This window comes from Phalacrocorax carbo, chromosome 15, assembly GCF_963921805.1.
Source record: "Phalacrocorax carbo chromosome 15, bPhaCar2.1, whole genome shotgun sequence".
Taxonomy (NCBI): Eukaryota; Metazoa; Chordata; class Aves; order Suliformes; family Phalacrocoracidae; genus Phalacrocorax; species Phalacrocorax carbo.
This window is the reverse complement of record NC_087527.1, coordinates 13,338,551-13,359,885: the sequence shown is the minus strand read 5'-3', so window position 1 is coordinate 13,359,885 and position 21,335 is coordinate 13,338,551.

Sequence of the window (21,335 nt, the reverse complement as noted above, 5' to 3'; positions counted from 1 at the left end):
TCTCAGTAGTCTAGTCCCAGAAGAAAGGATAAAAGGGTGGCTTCTTTCTGTCCCACATTAAAGATATGTGCTTGTTCCAGGTGTTGCTTAGCCTGTGAAGTCTTATCTGTAATCCAGCTACTTCAGGCTCCGTGAGTGTGTGTTGTTTTTTCCTGGAGCCCACAGGGAAGGAGGTTTCTCTCTTTCTTATCCTCTGTGCTCTGAAAACAACAGCTGTTCTGTCTGTGCGGGTCTTCTTTTTCTCTGCTAATTCTTCCTCGAGGATTCATGGATGGAGAGGTACACCACGGAACAGCTAGCAAAAGGCAGGAAAGACGCATTTGTCCTGAAGTGACGCTTCTTCAAGAGCATCCCTGCTCCTTATCTGGGGTATTTGAATGACAGCTATTGCTAGTCAGAAGTCTCTGGCATAAAAGAGACTTAACCAAAATCACATGCTTCATCACAGCAGATGACTCTGAAGTGGGAGATGACAAGACTTGGCTGCTAGGAAATGACTACAGCGTCAGATTCACCAGCTCATTGAAACCAGGTTTTTGGGCAGGGACTCCAAAGATATCACAGAGGGACACAGGCTTTTTAAGATTAAAGAGATGAGACACAGCACAAATGGGTTTTGGCATTAAAACTAAATTCAATTTTTAATGAAAGTGTGAGGACAATAGATGGCAGGGTGGGAACTTGAGCCAATTTTTGTAAAAAAGCATAGAGTTGGGAGCATTTTAGAACAAAGCAAAGATAGCTGGGTCCTGTGCAAAGGTTATTAAATAACTTAATCATACATAGGGATGGGATTTAGTTTCAAGTGAAAGCTACATCAAACCTAATCACTTTAAAACATAAACACTGAACATTAACAGAAAATGGCTGAGCCTCTTCTATTTATGTTTTAAAAAAATCAATTTAAATGCCATCTGTCTGATCTTGTGGAGCAGTGAAGAGGAACCAGTAGGAAAACACCAGTCAGTGCTTTGTACACCTTCCAAACAGCCTATACCTCCAGATAATAGATAATGCCATATTCACCTCCCTATCGGGTGGTATATTTGTCCAGGAGAGCTGCCCAACAGCCCTTTGCCCTCTGCCCAGGGTCTCGCTGTCATGAAGCTTGGCACAGACTGCTGAATGAGGCGTGCTGCAGCCCCCCGCCTCTACCATCGAGGGAAGAGCGAAGGTCTGTGGTTGGCCCACCCCATTGGGAAAGGCAAGCGGCACCGTGCTTACAGGGGACACGGGGCAGCCCCTGGTCACGTCTTTGGCCCGGGGCTTCAGGCTGCAACTGTCTCAAGGAGTGAGCTCCTCAGCTCGCTGCAGGAGTTATTTGTTAACGGTGGGAGCGGTTGGGGAAGGCTGGTATCTCATGCCCTCCTCTTCAGCTGTTCTGTGGCCTCCCTTCAGTGCTTCCCTGGCTGTTTGTTTCACTAGCAGGATGAATCGCCCCTTCCGCCGTCTCTGCTGTCTGGGGGAGAGCAGCCGCTGCGTAATAAGCGACGATGCCCTTGAGGGCAAGCCCAACGCCTGCTCTTCAGGTGCCCCAAATAAGAGTCTCTACAAATTCTTGAAGGGAAGAGCCACAGTGAAGGTGGTAGAGTTGTTCCATTTTATTTCCCCTAGACTTGCCATACGTTAACTTGTCCATATTGCTTTGTGCTTCATAGTAAATAATTATTTGTTCTCTTTGAAGTTTACTTTCAATTTGATAAAGCCTTTTATCCCCATCAACACTACTTTATTGCTCATAAATAAATTTCCTTAAGTCCCTGGTATTTTTTTTCTGTTTCCTGAACTGCTCACAGTCTTTCAGCACCTCTGTAGTAATGAATAGTAATAATGATAATGATGCTAATGAAACCGAGTGCTTACAGCAGGCCGGAGAGAGAGGAAAGAGATGTGATTGGAACCCTACACTGTAGCCCTAAGTTCGTTCAATATTGTCTGTTGTTGTTTAACTGAACATTGTATCTAATTTGCTGTCTTTTTATGCTCTTGCATTTCTTTCACTGGTACAGCTTCCCCTGCATCTCTTCCATTGAGTTTTACATTTGACTTGGTTCCCCTAGATGATGAACTATGTTTTTTTTTTTCAACTTTAGTTAACCTCCTTCCTGTGTTTCCAACCGTATCAAACATGTTTCTTTAGTGCACTCTTGTCCCTGGCTTTTATTTCAGTTTCCATGTTAGGACAGTCTGCCAACTAATAAAACAATTTATAGATGGTACTTGTTCTACTGCAGTAATACTTTTCCTGTGCCGTGGTGAGGCGTTCTATTCCCTAGGGCATGGTGCTGCCACCAATCTTGCCAAGGTTCCCTGCTCAATCCATCCAAAGTGGACGGGGACGATGAAGTTTCTCCCCACAAGTTGCTCAAACTACCTATGTCTACAAGTTTCTTGTAGTAAGATCAACAGCAATGCCAACAGACTACCTACGAGTCTCTGCAAGGCTTTAACACCTCTTTCATCTCCCAGGTTTTCCAGTTTTTGTCTCCTTGCCTCTATGCTCTCCTTTCCTTCAGCCTCAGCTTCTTTTGCTGTCATTTCATCAGGCTGGGACAGAGAGAAACAGTTATTAAAGCTGGAATGATGTAGTTAAACATGTTTTTAGACATCACACTGTAACTGCAACAGCCATCCAAGCTTTTCTTTCATATTAGCATAAAAAATTAATAGCTATCTAGGAGCAAGTTTCAGATTAATTAATTCCCACCAAAGTTGTCATCCAAAATACTCTTTTGACCAAATGTTCAAGGTAACTCATTAGAGATGGAAAGTAAGGTAGGAAAGTGCTGTTAGCCACAGTACAAATAGCAATAAGCTTAGTAACTTTGCTAAACTTTCTTCTGCCATTTTCATGCGCCTTTTGGTGTTGTCCAGGAAAAGGAGAAAAAAGAAAACTTTTGCACCGAGTAAAGCTGTATTGGTTTCTATTTCTTACATTATCCCACTGAATAACTCAAAATGATATAGTCATGTCTTAATTAAAATCTTAATATAGGAAGGAAAAATAACAGAGTTCCCTTACTTTGGCCACTCAAATGGAGAAACCGGAGGTTATTAGCCATCTAGTAAATTATGTACAGAAATATGGGCAGTGAAGAAATGAAAATAGACCTAAGAGGTCTTTGCCATTGACCTCATTGGGACACCACTGATTTTATCAGAAGTATGATTTATTCTGCAGTCCATACTGTCATGTAGAGAACTGATATGCCGCATTGATAGTGCTAGCTAATACTTGCTGCTTAAGGCATTAAAGAAATTTAGTGATAAAACACTAAATTTACTATCCCCAAATAGAGCTGTTCTTCCAATTCACTCTCTCCCCAGAACATGAGCCCAGGTTCTTTTCCTACCTTGCAATACGAGGATTTTCTGTGTGATTTATTCCAACGATAACAGTTTTTCTTCTTTGAGTCTTGAAACGTACATTAACCGCAGATAATCTTAACCACCCGGCCTGTGTAGTGATACTGGCTATTGAATATTTGCTTAGGAATAGCTAGATCAACCTGTCAGTCTTCGAACTTACCATGTCTTTAAAGCTGCACTGGCGATAAATGCTTGAAAACTTTTCCCCCAATGTTTTTGTTTTAGGTGTTCAGCATTCACCCTGTCTATTAAACAAGATGATAAGTACAGTTCCAAATCCTCTGTGAGGATTACATCACCGCAAATGATGAGGCTTTGGGGAGACTGTGTCTGCCCTTATCCCCTAAAATCTATCTTGGGAGGATTTTTGTAATCTCTCTGAAATCCTGGATTTCCAGAACTCTTCACAGAACTCTCTAAAAGCTCTCCTTGTCAAGAGATGTGCAGGGAGAGAGTCACGTTGCTCCACTGCAATCTGGCTTGATGCTGTTAATAGTTTCTCCACAATTCCTTATATCATCATGCGTTTGTTAGAAGTCTTTTTAAAGAAAGAGTGATACCATGAGGTAAATACATAGAAAATATACTCTGAAGAGTCTGGAGTCTAGTTTTCAGGTTATGATTTTATTTGGAGATGGTACTAGTCATTCTGCTTGTTTAAGGATACAGGAAGAAAAAAGGTTGCGGGCAGAGGTAAAATCTTTTAATAAATCAGGCGATGAAGTGGGACAATGAGTTTTATGTACCCAGGAACTTGTCCGGAGAAGGGATGTTAAGAAGAACTTGTATAACTAGATGCTTTTCTAATTTGTCCAACAAAATCAGCTGCTCTAATGTAGCTACTTGCAAACTCTGCCTTTTGTTTAAAGGAGAATTGACAAGCTTATATTCAGCTGAATATCTGCAGTTCCTTTGGGATGATCAAGGCTTTATGTAAAAATCTAATTATTATGTTAATCACTATTCAAATGGCAAGGAGTAAACTACAGAGCTCCAATTGCAAAGTAGCGATAGGAAGATATAAATCATTAGATTTGGTTCTGAAATACATGAATTTTCATTGTTTGTTGAAACCATCTCTCTGGGGGGAAAAAAATTGCCTTGAAAATCAATGAAGTCATTGCAGTTGTAATTTAGTGTTTTGATAAAACTGAAAATTAGCCAGTTAAAATTCTTGTCAATAATAAATAAGAAATGTGAATGACTTCATGTGCAGTTTTCTGCATGATGGTTGATATATATATATATATGTATATATATAATTTTCTTTTGCTGTAGTCACAGAGAAATAGGAAACATTATTAGCAATGGAAAAGACAGCTCAGAATCAAAAGATGATTAAAAATGCTTCTTTTCTTGATAGTGCCATTGTGTTAGGGTAGGAATTGAAGAGAGCCTTCAGAGGCTGCTGCATCGTCATGACACTGCAGCAGACAGGCAGTAACAAGTCTAAAAATAACAACATATGGGCAAAGTCAAAGAACTCTAAGCTGTGTCTCTGCAAGACGTTGAGCAGCTCCTGAGTGTTTGGTACCTGGCAGGGCTGAACTGAACGCTGACACCGGGGTTCTGTTCCTCCACCTCGCTTTGATTTTATCTTCGTCTTTCACAAGCATTGAAGATGAAACAGAGAAACAAGCTGAGCTGAACAAGAAAGTTTGAAATGTCTAAAGTTATGTAGCAAATTGGAAGTGAAGGGGTCATTGCGATCTTGAATTGCTGAAAGGATTTACCTGCAAACGTGAGGCAAAGAGGGAATAGCCCAAAGCTTAGAGCACAAGAATACAACTTGGGAGAGTCTCAAGTCTCCAACAGATTTCTCATAACTTTAGAATAACAACTGGGTTTCATGGGCATCAGTCCCATATTTCAGACACTGACATGTAAAAAACTTCTTTTCACATTCTTCTGTGGAATAATGACCACTTTCCAAACCCATGAGACGTGCAGAGACTATGGTGTGGCAAGTTGCGTGGTGTAATTCAGTCTAAGCATTTAGGAAGTTGGCCAGATTTGGTGTCCAGATCACAGCCACATCTTCCAGTTTCCATAGTGGGGCTGGGATGGATAATTTTTCAATTGCATTCATTTATATGAACAATAATTAGAGTGCCTTTTGCTTGTCTGGAACTGCTCGCCATAGTACAAGCATAGCCGCGGCTGTTTGGGTGCAGAATCAGCGACTTTGTGTGTGAAGAGGTACTACGTGTCACATTTCTACTGTGGCAGCTCCTTCTCTCATGAAGACTCAGCCAGTGACTTTTCTTGTGGCGGGATAGGAAAGGAGCCTGTTAGAAATGCCCACTTACAAGTAACGTGACACTGAACGTGCAGGATGTAGCTCACAACAGTCATTTAAGTGTGCTGTCTTAAAGGAGAGCCTTGTTACATCTGCTCTGCTTAGAACCCAGGTGACTTAGCAAGGTGTCTGTGGATGGTTACCCGAAAACCTTTCTTGGTCCCCATCTGGGAGAAGAGGCTAATCCTGTGTGTCAGGTGGGACTGATTCCTCCTACGCTCCTCCAAATAATTCTGCAAATATTTCCTCCTTAAGGTCAGAACTTGCCATCGCCTCAAGAGCATGTTACAGGACAGTTGGTTCTGGGGCTGCTGTTCTCCTGATGATAGGCAGAATCTTATTTTATGTCAGCACATCCACTGAACATCCCATGCACTTTACACAGGAAGGGTGCTCTTTCCTGTGTTCTGGCTCAATTCCTTTCCACAAAGTTATTTCTTTTCATGTAAGTTCAATTAATGCTTGCAAGCATGTGGTGACGTAAATGGAAGAATGATTGACAAGGCTGCAAGTGTTCTGGAAAGCAGAGGAATATTCAGGGGCATTGGTAGACACCAGATTTGCACCATATTCATATAGAATCATAGAACAACCTGATTATACACCTTTGTCCAAGTACAGAGTCAGGAGACTTTGAGCCAAATTGAAGATGACAAATTCAAAAGCCAATGAAGAAAATGTTCTTAATGCACAGCATATAAATAACTTTTTGGAAGAAGTGCTGAATTAGGTGACATAAGGACTAACCGTTACATAAAAGAGGAAGCAAAAATATACCTCTGTAAAAGCTCCTTCTTCAGTTTGACTCAGAGAAGTCGTAAAGCACAGACTTCTAACTCATGAAAGTCTTGATTTAGTAGGCTGCTTGAGCATGCACCAGTATTTTAGGCTCTAAGTAATTCCATTGACTCCATTAACATTCCATGCTCACTTAAAGTAAAGCACATGTGAAGATGTTACATTAGAAGTTAGCGCAAGAAAACTGTTAATTAGATGCCATAAGGAAGACTTTTTCCATGAGAGCTCTCTTGGAATTTGTGCCAGTGTATTGCTTTCGCTTGTTGTGGCCGTTAGGGACCGAGGGAGACCTGAACGCTTTCGTGGAGCTTGTTAGCCTTATTAGGCTGTCTCTGACATAAAGGTCAAACAACTGAAAAGTACAGTCAATTCCTTTTGCTGGAGTCATGACAAGCTCTGCCTGACAAACAAAGGCTTAGTATTAGTCCTGGTCCAGGCAATGGTGGCTCAAGTAAAAACTGAAATAAATTTATCTTGTCTTAGGCTAAAAATATTTAGTATCACATTCAGGTTTAGAAGTGGGGAATGAGGCTTTGGTGTCTTCGTGGAGAGGATGTACTTTATTTAAAATGTAATTAGATCCATCCCAAAGTGCATGTTCATTTGTCTTTAAATCTCTGCATGGTGCTGCTCGGCTTGCTTTCTTTGCTGAATTTCAGAAAGAAACCTGTGGTCACTGGCATAACTTTGTATGGGGGGGAGTTCCTCTTCTCTGTAGCCCTCTGCCCCCATTATGGGTCTTCTAAAGAAAACTTCCGTTGCGACCCAAGGTGCTGATACCTCAGGGGGGTGGGGAAAGGTGAGTTGGATCTGCAAAGAGCTTTTAGCACCTGCAGCTCTCCTCCAGTGCTGATGTCTAGTGTCTATGCATGTGTATGATACACCTTTGCTAGGGAAGGCAGATTTCACTGTCTTCTGTGTTAGAGCAGAGCTGTTTACTACTCACAGGTCTTCATCTGTTACAAGGTATAAGGTGAATCACTGCAACTTCTCCCTTTCTTAGCGCTACCCCTCACCCTGAAAAGGGGATGGCAACCCCAAAAGAAAGGGTGTTTTTGAGAGCAGTTGGGAAAACTCTGTGCCTGACTTCAGTGCTTAGCATTTGAGACTGGCTGGTTTTGGGCACATACACATAACAACACAACAAGCCAGGCAGAGGACTCAGAGCCGAATATTCTCAGCCAGAACATGCTTTACAGGATGTGGTTTATATTGGTCATTTCTGTGGGTGAATTTCTTGAGATTTGTGTAGTCTTCTGTGCTTGGGGCCACCTCTTCATTCCCCCTACAGCATCATGAAAGTAGGGTACTGAGCAGCGTTGGTGTAGAAAAATAACTAACCCTTAGCATGTATGATACATGACTTTTTTCACCTTTACAAAGGCATTCAGTAAAGTATCATAAATGGCCAGTGTCTACAACCTGTAAAAAGATGACTGAGGAGGAATATACTATCCTATTACCTTTCTCTTATGCCAGTCATTACAAAATCAGTCACATGTTACGACAGAGTCACAGCACCATACATCAATTTCATTGTGTGTCAGTGATAAATTTAATGTACTCTGTACAAGAAATCCCATTATCGTGATTTTATGTGTAATATATAAATATATGGATTCTATTAAAACCAAAAGAAACAGTAGCACTGATTGAACTCTCTTAAAAAGGACTTACCTTAAAAACTAACATGGTGTGATCCCTAGTATATTCTTCCAGCTTAATTTTCCTTTGCAGTGTTCATTTTTGTAATGCGAGCTTTACTCTATTAAGCTGTCAGACAAAGAGGCAGCTAACGGCCTGGCCACATTTTCATCTAACAAAAGATACATTCAGCTAGCTCAATTACTAGTGGAAGCTTTAGATAGAAATACAAAGAGAAGGACGACAGAGCAATTTATTTTTACAATAAAACTATTAATTCTTGCACCCTCCCCTCCTTACAATATTCTGATGCTTAACACTACATTAATGAGGCACTTTTAATATAATTATGGTTGCTTTTGTTCCAGCTCTTCCTGATTTTTAGATGTGGCCTTAGAATTAACTGTCCTTGGCCAGAGTTAAATGTTCCTCTTAACTGGGCTGAAACTGTCAGCTTTTTACAATTTCCCGCAACATCTTTTGCTATTTTTCACTGGTTGGATTTAGGGAGAAGAAAGAGAAAACATCATTTCATGATGCTTCTCTCTAGGGATAATTTAACCAACCACAAATCTGTAGCATTATTGTTGGGATCTGCACAGTCTAAAGCTCAACATATGGTCACCTAACTGTTTTTCTTTGCAATCTTTAGATGCGATATAATTTATTTTCTTTTACAGCAGACTGAAGTATACAGGACCTAACTCCTAATACAAGCAATTCATTAGCAACAGGTTATGTTGATCCTGAAACCAAATATAGCAATTACCCAAAAGGTCTTTACGCTGCCTCTTAAACCGTTATTTGCAGGAGTAGGTTATTTACGCAGCCAGTAACAAGCTGCGGAGCATTTAATCTTTTAGTTGCTGGTCTGCTCCTCAGTTAGGCTTGTGATGGCTCTTATTTGTTTGTGTCCTGTGACTAAGTGGGTTGGTGCTGCACACAGCCGGCTAGTTTGCAGTCTCAGAAGGACGAAGGAATAAATGGACCATAGCAGCTGAATTCCCTTTTCATCTTTAGCATGCCGCCTTCCACTTGGTGCAGGGAGCACGGTGCTTTATAATTCAGCTCACCACCTTTACTGTGGTGTTTTCTTCATCTTTATGCGTGTTGCTAGCTGTACCTGGCCTTTGATAAGGTTATGAAATGGCAGAATGAATTACATCTCTCTCTGGATGTATGAAGTTTATACCATTATCCCTTATGCATATGAAGAGAAAACTAGTCTTTTGTTTTGGACATAAGGTGCTCTTTCAAACATAAATGAGGAAATTCCTCTTCACGGTCCAATTCACCTCTGAACTTTATGAACTGGGCATCGTCACCACACGTACAGCCCCAGCAATTTCAGGTGCTTTGTATGGGTGGTTGGTCTTTCTCTTAAGCATGCAAGAGAAATTCTCCTGCTTTTGTTTGGTATTGTGAACACTAACCCAGAACCTGGCTATGTTCCTCCCGTTTACCTTAACGTATAGTGAAGCAACACCATGAATGTGTTGCAGGACAGGACGTTTGTTCTCTGCTGCCCCCTCTCTGATGAGCAAATTGGCTTTACAGCCCTGAAGCAGCGATAGTTTTTTTCTCTTCTGAGGTCTGCTCGAGGAAGAAGACTGGTTAGAGACACAAACACATGGAAATAAGACCTACTACTCCTTTTCATAAAGGCGTGAGAACAATTCCTTCAGCACTCCTGGAAAAAATCAGGGTATTTGCTTCCTCAGGAAGAATATTTTAAAGCTGTTTCTCTTATGGTGAAATTTCATGCAGTGATTGGTAAAACTGAAGTGTGCAGCCCAGGGATGGAATAGAGGTAATTTGGTAAAACATGGAGCAATGTGTGGTGGAAAGCACTGATAGGAAACTCGAGGTTGTGTCTTAGAAAAAGAAAAATGCTAAAATAATAAAAAAATTAGTATTTGGCTTGTCTTGGTGGAATAAATGCCGTGTTCAAATAATCCATTTGGGATCTGAAGGGATTCCTTTGGTTGAAAAGACCAATGAGAGGATTATTAGAATTCCCTAGGCAGAAATATATGAGATGGATTGAGGCTGTGGGGAAGGGAATCGGAAAGCTTGATCTGAGCTGCCTAGGCAGAGTGCAAAAGCAAAGTTTTAAAATTAAACTGCGGCAGGAGGAAGCAATTGCTCTTACAGAGCGTGGAGGGGTTCCCTGGTAGGCTGGTTTTGGCTGGGGAAGAGTTAATTTTCTCCACAGTGGCTAGTGTGGGGCTACAGTCTGGATTTGTGCTGGGAACAGTGTCGATACCCCAGGGCTGGTTTCGCTCCTGCCGAGCAGGGCTTGCACAGAGCCAAGGCCTTTGCTGCCCCTCACCCCACCCCACCCGCGAGGGGCTGGGGGGGCACAGGGGGTTGGGAGGGGACAGGGCCGGGACAGTGACCCCAGCTGACCCCAGGGCTGTCCCACACCACATGGCGTCAGGCTCGGCATGTAGAGCTGGGGGAGGAGGAGGAAGGGGGGGACGTTCAGAGCGATGGCGTTTGTCTTCCCCAGTCACCGTTACGTGTGATGGAGCCCTGCTGCCCTGGGGATGGCTGAGCACCCCCTGCCCGTGGGGAGGAGGGGATGAATTCCTTGCTTTGCTTTGCTTGTGTGCGCGGCTTTTGCTTTCCCTATTAGACTGTCTTTATCTCAACCCACGAGTTGTACCTTTTTTCCGATTCCCTCCCCCATCCCACCAGCGGGGAGTGCGTGAGCAGCTGTGGGGTGCTTTGCTGCCGGCTGGGGTTCAACCACAACACCTGGGAGCAAAGGGTTTATAGGTTTCACAATCCAGCATTGATGTGCTGCCCTTGCCCATGTCATCACTCCTCTGAAAACTCCACTGCTGTGTATTGTGACAAAGTCACCGGGGAGGTGATTTTGTGTAGGACAAAATGGAGTTTTTGTTACCAAGGCTGACAAGTGAGGATCATAGAGACTTTCTTTACTCTCCTATCAACCCTTGGAGACTGCCCAGGCTTGAAAGAATCACAAGGATCACTTCTTTTGCTTCAATGCCTAAGGTTCCTCAGGGGTAGAGATTAATATTTAATGAAAAATCACTTTGAAACTGAAGAAAAAAATTAATGGTCATCTTTGGCCTGCTCTGTTCAGGGTTTAGTAGAGTGTAATCCTTTATAAGCAGTCTTTGCCAGATATTTAAATCTGGCATTGTTCAATGAATCATTCAATGATAAACTATTCTGGAACCACTACAATTTTTAAAAATTAATCACGCATTAGACTTTTTGCACCACTTAATGTAGCAAAGAAGGGTACTATTTAAATATTACAGGCTTCATTGACTGAAACTAAATTATTGTTCAAAATCAAGTGCATCAGTTCCATCCTGAGAGACATCTGACCTGTATTTATTTCTGCTACTGGAATAATTAGGAAGGAAATTGTACTGTCATTGTTAATTTTGGTCTTGTTATTGGGAAAACTTGTAACGCTCACTGTTCACTGTCTTGAGGTATAGGAGGGGTTAGGAGCTGTGTTAGTGCTGAGGGAGAGATTTGCTGAGTGTTCCTTTTTTATCTGTATTTTCTTGGACACCTTTTATGAATGTACAAGAACCCCCAGGAAACTCAGCTCTGCACAGTGCCTAAAAGATAGTGTAGGTCTGGAAACAGGAGTAAGCATCCTTATTCACCCGACCTAATCCTGCATGCTCTGTAATCATTTTTGTTGTTAAGGTGAGAATTTGATTGATATAATAGGCCTTTTAAATCTATATACTCTTTGAATGTAAGATTTCGAACAAGAATAAATTTAGGCTTGTAATCTTTCTTTTGGCTTTTGCAGATTGTCTGTCTTTATGCCACTTTTCAGTGGCTTAACTATAATGCGACAGAATTATACACTGCTGTATATAGTTGAAAATGGTATATAATAATGCTAATTTTCTCTTACAGAAAAACAATGATCAGGTTCTGTTTTCAATGGGGTTATAGGAGCGCAACTGGTGACAGTTACTTCTTCAGATATGCCCATATTGTTATAAGATCAATAACTCATTGATTGAAGTGATAAGAGAACTACTATTAGATTTCATAAAGTCGTTAATTAGCAAACTATCAGTAGTGCTTACTAAATCACTAGGGTATTATTGCTTAATTATATGCCTAACTAAGCATACCCTCTGCTCTAATTAGTGGAAAATGAGTTAAAAATATACAGGATATGGCCTACTTCTCTACCCAGTCACAGCTTAACTAATTTTCTTTAATTTCCAGATAATATATCAACATTATAAAATATTCAACACATGTATTTCATGGATCTGCTACCATTAGTGTCAAATTTGTTGATGCAGCTTAACCGATCTAGAAGTAAGTTTAGAAATTAATATTAATATATTGTTTATGAAGACTGCCAGTTGAAAAAGTACTTTAATCATAAATAAGGCATATAAATTTCAAGTGCCTATGCTCAAAGATGATTAAATGCCAATGGGAAATATATTCAGGGAGACCAGATGTACACTGCAGAACCCCTTTTTAGTATGAGTGCGCGCTTCTTCAACTCTTCCTGTAGTAGGCAACATCCATTGAGGATCCAAAAGCCTTCCTCTCGCAAGGGGTGAGTTTGATTTTAAATGACGCCTGTGAGCTGAAAAATGTGTTGAATAGATTCATTTTCATGAACAAGTTTGGTGGTGATTAGCTGGTAACTTTAAGCAACAACTACCACACTGTCAGCCTCAGCACATGCTTGGTGTGAAGGGGGCTGAAATCTGAGGTCTGCCCACCTTGTTGTGTTGATTATGGTTTGGGTTTTGTTGGCGCTTGTTTCATTTTGCATCTGTTTACAAACAGTAGGATTTCAGGTGATCGTAGTTCTGAAATTCAAGCTCTTTTCCTGGTGGTACCTCCATTTGCTAATCTGTAAGATAAGAGTATCCATCCCAGAGGACGCTTAGGAAGTTCGAGCAATATTCTAGGTAACTTTGGCAGGAAATGTAAAGTGTGATCAATGAATTAGCAAAAATTATGGAAAAAAGCGTTCATCTGAGGCTGTTAAAGCCAAAGATATCACCTCTGACCTCAGAACTGCCTGAGCTGCATGTCACTGGAGGCTGAGATAAGTATCGCAAGGCATGTGCCTTGTTCTCATAGACTTCCTTAGGCATTCGCTGCTGGAGACAGAATCCTAGGCTAAGGGAGCCTTTGATCTGACCTGGTCCAGACATCAGAGTGTAATTACTGCTTGTCAGAGCCTGCAGCAATCTGTAATCCACTGCATTTCTGTTGCTGGCTGTGGGCTAATGGGTGGTCTCTTGCTCTAGTCTCAATGTAAATTAGTGTCTCTACTGAAATCAAATGCACGCACTGAAGTTAAAGGAGCTTCCTTTGCCAGCACCAGCTGATCATTTGGCCCAGAAATGTGAGACTGTACCAGAAGGACACTTTTTACTCATAAAAGATTTTTGCATGGGTGTATGAAGGCTGTGTCAGCTATAAAATTAGTGAGGGTCATATAGATATAAACCTACTTTGAATAACTTTTCTTTACTGAATGAACATTTTAAGTATTCCTGTGCTTCAGCTATCTTCATTTTAAATATTTTGATTATCATGTTAGAGTTCTACAACTGCACATCCCAAACTGAAGGGTGCAACGAAGCTATTTACATAGAAATCCCTGGCAATTAAGACAAAACAAACTTGACAGCATGGAATTAAGCATGACAATAAGAAACCAAATAAAATCTGTAAGTGTCAGGACAGAGGGAGGGTGAGAGACATGCTAGAAATTTGTTCAGCTGGAATTGATGCAGTCAGCTTGAGTGAGGAATATAAAAGCAATGATGTGTGGATACCCCTGCCTGAACAGCACATAATTCCTGTAGAAGGGGAAACGGTTTTACGGAGTCCTGGTTAGCCCTCTGAGGATCAGAACAATAAAATCAGTTCTTCTAAGCTGATCCCACTGGGTATCTTCTAATGCATATTGTAAGGACAGGCCACTGAAATGGCTCATTTGTGAATGCTCCACCTCCATGTATATTGAGGGATTTCCTCCCGCTTATTCCTTACAGAGGTTTGCAGCAGATGCATAAGCCTGTGTTGGACCAGCACTGGGGAACTGTGAAGCCGTCTCACCGTAAAGATTTCCAGGCAGAGCCTCTGTATAGAGAAGAAAAAACAATGAGCTAAACCTAAGATCAAAGGGCGAGTGATCCCTGCCAGAGGCTGGACAAGCAATTCTGTTCAACCCTGCTTTGAGCAGGGGGTTTGCAGTGGAAGATCTCCAGAGGTCCCTTCTGACCTCCACTGTCACATCATTCTATAAAATGAGGTCTATTAGTGTGTGTCTGTCAGAGTTAGTTTTCTTGGAATGGCAGAACATCTCCCGACAAGAGTACAAAAAGAATTTAGGCTCCTCTAGAGAAGTCAGTAGCTCATAACAAACATCTTGATATATATGGCAAAAGCCTGTGGGGAGATAGGCAACTCTGTTATTGTCTGCTGGCAATAACACATTTCTGCAAGTAGTTTTATTGCCATCAGTCATATTTCCCTCAAGTGTGCTCAAGGGGCAAACAAGTCTTGAATATCCAGGAGATGACTAATGTGCTGGTGTAGAAGCAAACTTCTTCAATAGTGTCAACTTCTGACACTTAAAAGTGATGCCATGAACATACATCTGTGCTGCCACCCCCACAAAAAGCATTCCAGGGAAGTGGAACAATCCCTTTCCGCAAAAATCCTTCTTTCCCATGAGCTAATTTTTGAGTTTTGCAACAGTCCTGAGCCGTACTGATGTGAAACATAGGGGCAGCTTATGTACCACAGGGATTTCCTGAATTATCAGTGCCTGACATGTTTTTATGCAAGTTTCCCATCGCTTAACTCAAAAGCCTTTCTAGAATGTCTGAGGCATGACCATTCCTAGATATAACAGGAAGAAGCCCCAAACCCCTTCTGGAGTGTTCCTTTCACAAAAGTGCTCGATGTACCATTTTACATATTCTCAGTGGTATGAACACTGCTCCCTCCCTGTAGGCCTGTCCTAAAACCCCGCGCAGTTAAGCTTATAAGCTTCGATCCAAATTCCATTACCTCCTCGTGATTATTTGACCTTGTAAACTTCCTTGAAAATCTGGTCACTTAATCGTTAAAACAAGTAGAACCCAGAATGCCTTGAGATCTGGAGATCTTTTAAAATTCTGTCCCCAGCTGTCTAACCTCAGGCATCAAAGGAGGAGTCATCTTTTAAGTCTGAACCTCAGGCAACCCTGTGTACATAGTCATGAATTTCAGGTATAGTGAAGAAGGTCCTTGTTAGGAAATCCTGAAGGCAGTCTCTGGGACCAAGTTCAGAATCCCTTGGTAACACCAGCTTCAAGAACTTCCTAATTAAACAGTTTATAAGGAAATACATCTCTCCTCAATATAGACAGCATTTGCCTTTGCAAGCTTTCCAACTCCCAGGTGCGTTTGGACAAAAGCTACAATATACGTAATAGCAGGAAAGCTATTGGAATGAGTGACTTTGAAAGAAACAAGAACGTTAAACAAAAGCTTTACTTGTGTGCCGAGGTGCGGCCTGGGCGCATCAGACAAGCTCACATAGCCTTACATGACTTCTGATGCAAGCAGGGGAAGGTGAAAAGTAATTCCACTGAGGTGCTTGGGGCTCTTAGGTCTTTTCATTAGGTTAGAAATTCTTTGATAAAAGCTATTTAAAGCACTTCTAAAACCTGTTTGAACAACATGCTTTATAAAATCATGTCATAAATTAAAATGTCACTTCCATTATTAAACGGAGTTGAAAGGATATCTGAAAACATATGGGCAGCGCTTTTTTAATTCATATGAGCAGATGCCTGATAACGTAAGGAAGTGGCTGATCAGTCTGACCACCTGCTCTGTTTACCTTTGGCTGGTGGGAGAGTGTGTGTCACACAGCTGCCAGGATTTCTGACACCAACGTCCCTGCTGAAGTATTTCCAATGTAGACACCTCGTATTTGTCACTATTTTTCCCAGATGTCTCTGGGAGAATTCCTCTTTCACGTGGTTTTCTTAACAGGTTTGTGAGCTTTTGTTATCAGTTGTAAAAACTCGGTGTTGGTTTTGCTGCGTTTGAGCGCACAGTAATGGTGTTTGGTTTGGCATTAAGTTGCATGAATACAGGCACACTTACAAGAGCTGGTGAGCTTCGTCTGAAAATTGCCTTCAATGCTTTGAGCTTTCTGTTCTTTAGTTATGCTATCATTATCAGGAAGATGAATCTCAGAGTGCCTTGGGGGTATAGTTTCTCCCATGTAAGTTTTATCGATGTATATCCACTCGGAAGAGGGGAAGAAATATACCCCCAGTGGGGGCTGGACTAGATGACCTCTAAAGGTCCCTTCTGACCCAAAGCATTCTATGAGTCTATGAAATGCAGATAATGTAACCTTTGAAAATAACAGAGAAGAATGATCATAATGGGGAGGGTAGACGTGTACGGCAAAGGAGACAGTGGCCGATGGGAAGCAGCAGGTCTGTAGTCTCTTCTGGTGGAAGGACAGCCGCCTACTCAGAGAAGTAGACCTTGGCATTAAGTATTTTGGTGCGCAGCCAGCTGGGAATGCAACGTTTTCCCTAACAGCTACCAGCAAGTTTTACGCTGACCTCTAAAAGAAGAGAACATTCCGTAGCCTGTTTGGCTGTAGAGGCAGGTTACGCTGACAGATGGTTCCTCTGGAATGAGAATTGCCTCCAGGATAGTGGCTAAAAGGAGCTCGCAATATCAGAGTTGCTGCTGGCCAGCTGCAGTTGCGGGCCGCTGGGTAACGCCAAGTTTCCTCTCTTGCCTGGGCGCACAGCTGTAAGCCGTTTGTGTTAGCGGAAGATTGGGAAAGGCGGGTGGCGGTATACTTTACTAAGCACTAGAAATAGGGTCATTTTTATTCTCTGAATTTAAAAAATATATCTAAATAAGTTTGGTTTTATTTGGTTTTAAATGCATTTGATTTGCATAGTGTAACGATATAATTTGTAGCTGTTTGTTTACCATTCCTCTCTTGATAGTTCAGAGAGAAAAAAAAATTATTTATCACAACATGTAGGTCTTCAATTTCCACTCAATTCAAGTCTTTTAGAAGACAAATAATTCTTTCTTTTCCAATTCACAAGAAAGCAAAGATAAATATAATCTTCCCTACCTGTAATTGCACTGATAAACTGTATATATATGTGACCGCAGATAAAAGTGTCACATCCGTTTTAGTGACTTCAGCATTATGAAGATTACCCTATTTATTTCCAACCATATGAATTTCACAGTATCCCCTTTAGATTTCTATTCTACAGCGCGTCAATAATCTTTGAAAAATGCATTTCTTTGCTCTGTGAGACAGGGTTGATAAGGTAAAGTATTAGAATGGAGCTTGAGCATTTGAGGAAATTTCAAGGACATCTGCTAGGGAGGACGGGACTTTTCTCAGGCTGGCTGATATTATTAGGTGCATATATGTCATGGATTAGTAATATTTAAAACTATTTGCATTATCATGTTGTCTTTAAAGAGTTGCTGTGACTATGCATATATGCCTAGGAAGGTATAGTTGGGCTTTATAAATTAGACAAGCGCTTCCCCCTTCCTTCTGTCCCCAGCCTGGGGTTTGCAGGCAGCCCCTCACCCACCGGAGCCCGCTGGCTGCTGCTGCTCCCTGCCCGGACGCCCGCGCCGAGCTGCGGCCCGGAGCGCGGCTGCCCACGCAGGCAGCGAGGCCTGGCTGGCAACGAGCAGTTTTTTCCCCTCAGGCTTCGACAGAAGCAGCAGCACTTCGCCCACTACTGCTTTGATCGCTCCTGGAAACTTACAGTTACTTGGACAGAGCACTCCAGGCGTGTCCCTCCTTCCAGGAGCTACCCAACAGGCACAGTGAGAAACGCCTCAAAGCCAGGGCTCCCAGCCCTGTCAAAGAGCAGAGCAGAGAGGGAAGAAGGCGTTATTTATTCCCTTCTGCATGAAGCATTGTTCCTAGTGACTATTTTTTTCCTGTTGCTTTGTCCTGTTGATTAAGCGTTGATGAGACTTCCCGCTGTTTTCCCCTGGAGTCTGTTGCATAGTCATATGGACCTTAGACAATTTTCCTGGAATTCATCCTAAAGATTTCTGCCTTTTTCTTGGCGTCATTACGTTACCCTTGGTTGCACGCTCACTGATCCCCTTCAGTGATCCCCAAACGCATGTTGAGGTATCCCTCAGAAGGGTTGGGTTGCCTCAATACGATGCTCACAGCAGGGCGGGGGGAGCGGAAGCACGGGCTGACAGTGCCCCAGGGTGAGTTTTGCCCTCCACGTACAGTGCAGTCGGCCAATGCGTCATTTAACTTTTTTTTTTTTTTTTAAATTTATGTGGGAATGTAAAAGGTGCGCACACTTCGTACACAAAGCTGTCGGCACATAAATGAATCCATCCCCAGCAAATTTCTAGAGGCTGCAATTAAGCCCAAGAGTCCTTGTATTCAGTCTTAGACTGCACTACCTTCTAGTGGCATTTTACAATATTTCCTCCCCTTTAACTTTTTAGCACTTGCTGACAGTGATCAGGAGAGTCTGAAGCACAGCTAAACTAAACAAAGGCAGCTTTTCAGTTTCTAATAAATTACAAAGCTTTTATTTTCTCGGGAGCAGTAAAAATAGCATGCCAAAAATCTCATTCTATTTCACGGACTTTGTTCCCATCAACCTGTAACTGAAATTTCAAAAATATGTATTTGCTGTCTTTTAATGCCAGTCTGCATATCACGCAGGATCTGATTGACATAAATGAATTCATGGTTTATAGTTAGATTTAATAACGGATAGGGTTGCTGAAATGGAAGCAGGCATTCTCCAAAAATGAAACTGAAGTTAGAACTGTTGAAGTGATTAAGAGTCCATGAAGCGGTGTTGGAATAGATACTTGCTTGTCAGTGGTTTCATTTTACTTTGTTTTTTTCTGCAAACCAGAAATAACGATAAATTATAAACCCAATTGATTTAGATTAAATTATAATGAGAGTATTTCAGACTGTGTTCTGCATGGGTGACAGCGCAGGAAGACCGTAACTAACTGCAAATGTGCTTGTAAGGGATTGGATTAAGGCCCAGCTTTTAAGCTTGTGCGTGTAAATTAACAGGTAGCCCAGGACTGAGCTGGTGCACCAGCTCCAGCTGAGGAGACCTTCTCATCGAACAGGACTCGCTGGCTGGTCTCTTGATTATTAAGCCACCTTTTGACCGAGAAGATGCAAGAGGCACAAGGACAGGAGTTTCCTGCCAGGGCTGGCAGGGCACTTCTGCCTGCTCACCCGGCGCAGCCTGCGGGTAACTGCGTAACCTGACTTTTTGGACAGCAAGTCTGAGCGTGCAATTTAAGTGAGGAGAAACCACTGATCTCTCTGTGAAGGAGCCACAGAAAAGCTCCTTGAATTATTTGGCCACGGTCCAGTGAGGAGGGGAGGGAGGAACAAGTCCTGCTCTGCTGGATTAGTCAAGGTTATACTTAACAGCAATGACAAAGGTGCGATGGCATAATGTGTTCTTTATGCCCATGAGCAAAGAATTCTGTAAATTACGCTTTTTCCAACTCTTCATAGGAACGGGGAATTATTACCTCAGCATCTGATTCCTGAATGTATAAATGTCGCTGCTTTAATTGTCATCTTTTATGACGGAGACCTGTTAAGAGTTTGGCAGCGTTCTGATGAAGTAGCTAGGCGCTGCGGTGCAGCCAGGGGGACGAGGAAGTGGGACCTATACTCTGTCTGCCTGGTGAGCGTATATATATTATATACGTGTATCTCTAATGGGCTGCGAAACCAGAGCGCACAACTTGGTAAGCAAGGGGAAAAACTGAGACAAAACTGGCAGCAATATGTGGCTCTTCCTTTGGACTCAGGATAGCCTTGTTCTGGTTTTTCATCAGGCTGTAATGCTGAAACTTTGCTACATGAACAATAAACTGTGGAAGCTTATTTATTGCTATCAGCTTTGTGGAAAAATGTCATCGTCTCCATGTGAGACTAGCTGTACTGTTTTCTTTTTTTTTTTTCCTGCTTAGGCTGTAAAATGTTTTATACCTGTTCAGACAAATAGTGCAGGACAGCTATATTCCACTGTAAAATGTAAAGGTTGTCTCTTGAAATTTGGTCTATCCTTCAGAGAGTTATTGCCTGTACAGGACTTACCTTATTACTTTCCCGCATATACACAATCGAGTGGCTTTTAAAAAATAAGATTAACAAAATCTGTGAATTGTCATAGTTTGACTTCAGAAGAAACCACAGTGGAAAATGTTAAACTCTGTGTTTACGTGATCGTTTAAGATCAGTCAGTAGAAACTTCTATCACTCAGTTCAGTAAAAGTAGAATTAACCGGTAAGATATTAGGGCAGAGCGTGGGGATGTGGTACAAATGTAACAAAGCTGTAAAAACATTGTGGTTGTCTCTGATGTATTCACTTGCTTCGGTGGATGGTAGGGAAGCCTACAAGGAAAGTCCCCACATGAAGACGCAGTTTAAAATGTTCAGTATAGCAGCTGATGTGAGGCCAGATACCTGCTGCAGCCCATTTAAATGCTGATAGAAATCGGAGTTGCGGCACACCTCTTTCCAGGACACTAGATGTTACACAGCCCTTCCACCTAAACCCGGGGGAAACTTTGTAGCTTATTTAATTACGTAGGGTTTTAGCCAATTTTCTTTAATTGAAGCTCTTCAGATCTGTATAGAGATATTTTCAAGCAGGAAAAGCTGCAGCTGCAGTGTGATTGACCAGCTTCGTGAGTGTTTACTCACGAGAATTAAGTGCGGTCAATAAAACTTCATAGGTGTCTATCGATAGGTTATGTAACTAAGCACTAATTCCATCAGAGTTTTATGGCTGCTCTGCAAAATTCAGTGCATCACGTGCAGGATAGAATGGGGGAAAAGCCTCCTAATTCGCTAAGACGACATTTTTTTGTTAAGACCGATGGAATTTTTAATTCCCTAACCACCTCTGTCAGAGCAAAGTGGGTACCGAGCACTTCTGTAGCGACACAGATCCGCAGGAGGCTGGTTTGCACTGAGCTTATGTGTAGCTGCTCCAGCTGCCTGTTGCTCTCTGCCATCCCGAGTTACGCGGGAACATCGCTTGTGGGACTGCTTGGCCACGCAGAGCACGGGATGATGCCAGCTCAAAGTAAAATGAGCCTCAAAACACTGGAGCAGCACAAGCGAAAGGGCGGCCGTTGCC